The following is a 6,000-nucleotide window of genomic DNA, read 5'->3' as shown; positions in this document are numbered from 1 at the left end:
AAATTCACATCTACACTTCTCCAAGCTAGATGATTATGCCATATTCTCTACCCAAAGACTCCAAAAAACCCATTTACTTATATCCAACTAAGCCACAAGTTAGCCTAGCTCATTACAAACTAAATTATATCCCACACATTAAATATATGTTGAGCCACAAGTTGGCTACAACATAAATTAAATACCCATACATAAATTAAATTCCAAAAGTCAACTCATAGACAACTCGGCACCAATAGGAACCAAGACCAAGCTGAGTGCTAGCAAAACCAAGCTGAACACTAGTAAATACCTAAGCATCATTAAGCTTGCAGTGCAAATTGAGCACCACTAACCATGTTGAGCTCCTAGACCATGCTGAGTTCCACAAACCATGTCGAGCTCCATAGACCATACTAAGCCCCATAGACCATGCCAAGCTCCATACTGTATGTCGAGCTCCCAGAGTATCTCAAGCTCCTAGGCATAAACTATGCCCAATAGTGACTAAGCACCACTTCTTTGGTGACAGAGTCTAGATCTACAAACTAGAATCTCTCCAACATGTAGGATTTCAAAAAATTTGAGGATTCTCCTACATCAGACACCATAGGTTAAAAAATATGTTCTAGTAGCTAGAAAAACATCTTCTAAGATTCAACACATAAATCCCAAATTGGTTCTTCACATATATATCCTCCAAGTATTCAACTCATACACTCTTTCCCTTGTCATCCTTCTTCTTCTTCACATCCATCTTCGATATTCCAAAAGTCTACTTCCCATGTTGATTTCTAACCTTCTCAGAATTTGCCAACTCAACTTGGTTGCCAATACTTCGGTTCCTCCTCTTTATTCTACAAAGGAACTAGGAAAAACCTCCTACTACCTTTCTCAATAGTAAACAAATTCTTGACACAATCATACACAACCTTGCAATTATACTACCAAGGTCTACCAAGAAATACATAATAACTGTTAATGTCCATCATATCACACAACACTTGATCCTTGTACTTCTCAATCTAGAAATCAACAAGGCATTGCTCTCTCACTTCCAAAGCATGTTCACCTTGCAACCAGCCAATCCTATAAGGATAAAGATGTCTCACTCTCTTGAAACCAAGTTTTTGAAACATCTCCTTAGCAAAAAGGTGTTGGGTGGTCATTATGCAGGAGGTCAATAGTAGGAATCCATTGCGCAATTCCTCTCTTGAAAAGATAATCTTTTGGGATCAACTCCAAGGTTCAATATTTATCTTGCAATGTACCAAAATTTGCTTAGTTCAAGATAAATGTGATTATTCACAAGGAGGCCTTTGCTGGTTCTATTATGACCTCGAAATGAAGTAAATTTGTTTGTTGTCTCAAAATAATACACAAAAGAACAATGCTTTTGTATTTTTTGGGTTTTCAATGAATGCAATCTAACAATGCAACTAAAATGAGTTCCTATTCTAGCAAAGGGTTGTTGTTTAGTGTGGAGCTTGATCAGTCCTCAAGTGGGAGATTGTTAGATTGTGGTTACTGATTAGGAAGGTACTGTACATACTTCATAAATTTTTGGGTCGTGGCCGATGTTGTAGTCGACATATTATGGCCGACATATGACCGACATGTTGTAACCCTAAAATGGCTAAAATACTTACATAAAAGGGTTTAGGGTTAGGTATTTTCATGATGTTGTGATGCAAAATTGCTTCTTGTGAAAGTATTGAGTTGTAAGGGATTATAGATTGTAATCAGGTTGTAATCACTGGATTGAAATAATATTGGACTTGCAGTTTGGTGGACGTAGCCCAAGGATTGGGTGAACCACGTTAATTCTTGGTGCCTTGTGTTCATTTCTGTGTGATCTATTATTTTCTGTTATTGGTTATATTTGCATGTAGTTTTTATTTATGTTCATGGTTTATCCTAACAAGTGGTATCAAAACCTAGTTATTTTTTCAGTTATCTTCTACAGGAAAGTCTCACGGTTGAGTGGGAGCAATGGCAGATGAGGGTAAGCTAAGGGTTGATAGGTTTAATAGGCAAACCTTCTAGTTATGGAAGATGCAAATGGAAGACTATCTGTATCAGAAGGATTTATGGAAGTCATTAGAAGACAAAGCTAAGAATTAGGGAACTATATCAAATAATGAATGGGATCTTTTGGATAGAAAGGCACTTGGAAGCATTCGGTTATGCTTGGCACCATCAGTGGCATTTAATATTACAAAAGAAAAGATGATAGAAGAGTTGATGAAAACCCTAGTGACACTGAATGAAAAGCCCTCCGCTTCAAACAAGGTATTTCTCATGAAGCATTTATGTAATATGAAAATGGTAGAAGGTGGATCTGTTGCAGATCATTTAAATGAGTTTAATACTATTACTAGTCAGTTATCTTATGTGGGTATCAATTTTGATGAAGAAATTAGGGCTCTCTTGATTTTTTGTTTTTTGCCTAAAAGCTAGAATGGCTTGGTAATGGTGGTGAATAATTTTGTTCCTGGATCTAGTACCCTAAAATGTGAAGATGTGATCGGTGTTGTTTTGAGTGAGGAAACTCGTAGGAAATCCTCAGGTGGATCTACATCAGGAAGTGCCTTGAATGCACACAGCAGGGGCAGAATGAATTAGAGAGGAAATAACTCTAGAAATCATGGGAAATCAAGAGGTAAGTCAAAGGGGAAGAGGTCTCAATCAAGAGGACCAAACAACTACTGGTACTATGGGAAACTAGGGCACAAAGAGAAAGTTTGCTGGAATGGAAATAAAAATGAAGGAGATAAATCAGATGGAGACAATTAGGAAAATGTGGTAAACAACAAATCCAAAGAGGATTCTTTGCTTCTATCTTTAGAAAGTGTTGATGATTCATGGGTTTTAGATTCTACTGCTTCATTTCATGCTACACCTCATAGAGGTTATTTCACTGATTATGTCCAAGGGGATTTTGGGCTTGTTTATTTGGGGGATAATGAACCCTGTCAAATTTTTAGAAAGGGAAAAATTATGATTAAGTTGCAAAATGGAAATCATTGGCTACTACATGAGGTAAGACATGTTCCAAGGCTGAGTAGGAATTAATTTCAGCGGGACAACTTGGTGATGAGGGTTGTGTAGTTACTTTTAATGATAAAAATTGGAAAGTTTCAAAAGGTTCCCTTGTAGTAGAAAAAGGTATGAAAGTAGGCACCTTATATATTTGTATAGTTCATATTGTTCCTTCTACTTTGATTGTTTCAAAGAAAAATGAATTTCAGGAAAAAATTTTGTAGTTGAGTAGAGAGAACAAATAGCTACTATAGATTCTGATACAGTGCTATGGCACAACAGACTTGGGCACATGAGTGAGAAAGGTATGAAAGTACTTCAATCAAAGAAAGTTTTACCAGGTCTAAAATGTGTTAATATGGATTTTAGTAAAAGTTGTGTGTATGGAAAACAAAAGAGAGTGAGTTTTGTAAAGACTTAGAAGGAAAACAAAAAGGAGAAATTAGAGCTTGTGCATATAGATGTATGCAGACCAGCTCAGGTATCTTCCCTTGGTGGCTCTCATTATTATGTTACATTTATTGATGATGCAACTAGAAAAGTATGGGTTTATTTCCTTAGCCATAAATTTGATGTATTTCAAACTTTTAAGAAATGGAAATGCTTGGTTGAAAATAAGACTAGTAAGAAATTAAAATATCTCAGATCTAATAATGGTGGTGAGTATTGCAGTCATGAATTTGAAGATTATTGCTCCACTAATGGTATTCATAGAAAAAAAACTGTTCCAAGGACTCCACAAGAAAATGGAGTGGTTGAACGCATGAACAAGATTATAATAGAGCACGCAAAGAGCATGAGGTTGCATGTTGGGTTGCCCTTACACATGTGGGTAGAGGCTATCAATACTGTAGTATATTTGATTAATAGAGGTCCCTCTACTCCTTTGGGTTGTGGTATTCTAGAGGAGGCATGGACTAGTAAGAAGGTGAGTTATTCTTTTCTCAAGACCTTCAGTTGTGAAGCTTTTGCTCATATAGACTCTGAAAATATAACCAAGCTAGAAGCTAAATCAAAGAAATGTGTCTTTGTTGGTTATGGCATTAATGAATTTGGTTATAAGCTTTGTGATTTTGAAAATCATAAAATTGTTAGAAGTTGGGATGTCATATTCAATGAGAAAGTGTTGTACAAAGATCTGTTGCAACAACATGAGAAGAAAGAAGATGGTTATGTAGTGCTGGATGATACTCCAAAAGATGATGTTCCAGCCATTCCTCATGATGTGCAACAACTGCAATAAAAAATACCACACACACTAGTGAATGTTAGATGATCAATGAGGCAAATTAGACCTCCACAAAGATTTTCTCCCTTTTTGTATTCTATTTTACTTACTGATGCTGGTGAACTTGAAAGTTATGATGAAGCTATGTAGGTGGATACTAAGATTCAGTGGGAGTCTGAAATGAAAGATGAAATGGACTCTTTGCTGAAGAATAAGACATGGGATCTATGCAAGTTGCCTGTAGGTAAAAAGGATTTATAGAATAAGTGGGTTTATAGGTTGAAAGAAGAGGAAGGAGGTCAGAAAAGATTTAAGGCTAGGTTAGTTGTAAAAGGATTTGCACAGAAAAAGGGAATTGATTTTGATGAGATATGTTCTCCTGTTGTTAAAATGACTTTTATTCATACTATTTTAAGTCTTGTGGCTACTGAAGATTTGTATTTAGAGAAGTTGGATGTTAAAACAACCTTTCTTCATGGTGATTTGGATGAAGAAATATATATGGCTCAGCCCTAGAGTTTTGAGGTCAAAGGTAAGGAGAACTTAGTGTGCAAATTGAAGAAAAGTTTATATAGCTTGAAGCAAGAACCTCGACAATGGTATCTAAAATTTGACAGTTTTATGCATGAGCATGGATATAATAGTTGTCATTCAGATTACTGTGTTTATTTTAAGAGGTTGGATGATGATAGCTACATTATTTCATTTTTATATATTGACGATATGCTTGTAGCTAGGTCTAACATGGATCATATTAAGAGGCTAAAATTCCAATTAGCACATGCATTTGCTATGAAGGATTTGGGCATAGAAAAACAAATCCTTGGTATGAAGATTTGTAGAGATAGGAAGAATAAAACATTGACACTCTCTTAGGCTGATTATGTTGAGAAGGTGTTGCAACATTTCTCTATGGAGAATGCTAAAGCTGTCAGCACACCTTTACTTGGTCATTTGAAGTTGACTAAGGAGATGTTTCCTAAGACATAGGAAGAGGAGGATAAGATGTCCAAGGTACCCTATGATTCAGCTATAGGAAGCTTGATGTATGCTATGGTATGCACTAGGCTAGATATTGCACATGCAATGGGAATCGTTAGTAGGTATATGAGGCATCTAGGCTTTGAGCATTGGAATACTGTCAAGTGGATTCTCAGATATTTGAGAAGGACATCCAATAAGTGTTTACATTTTGGGGGCTCTACTACTGATTTACAAGGCTATGTTGACTCAGATTTGGTAGGGGATATTGATACTAGGCGAAGTACTATAGGTTATGTCTTTACTGTTGGTGGGGTAGTCGTGAGTTGAGTTTCTAGGTTACAGAAGATTAATGCTCTATCCACTATAGAGGTAGAGTATGTTGCTGCTACAGAGGCAGCCAAGGAGATGATATGGCTTCAGTTCTTCTTGGAAGAATTGGGACATCCTTAGAAGGATAATTATTTATTCACAGATAGTTAGAGTGCCATTCATCTTGCAAAGAATTTAGCTCTGCATTCCAAGACCAAACACATACAGTTGCGGTACCATTTCATTTAGCTAGTTTTGGAGGATAGATAGTTAAAGCTAGAGAAGATACATATAAATGACAATCTAGCAGATATGTTGACAAAGGTTGTAACAAGGGAGAAGTTGAACTCCTCTTTAGCTTCAGTTGGTCTTTTAGACTGAACATGAATAAAAGAACAATAGAGTCCAGGGTGGTTTGATCTAGTGGGAGCCCCATGTGGTAGTTGTATTGCTACAAG

The sequence above is a fragment of the Cupressus sempervirens genome, chromosome 7, assembly GCF_028749045.1.
Source record: "Cupressus sempervirens isolate cs-2001-9-10 chromosome 7, ASM2874904v1, whole genome shotgun sequence".
NCBI classification, from domain to species: Eukaryota; Viridiplantae; Streptophyta; class Pinopsida; order Cupressales; family Cupressaceae; genus Cupressus; species Cupressus sempervirens.
This window is presented reverse-complemented; position numbering follows the sequence as displayed.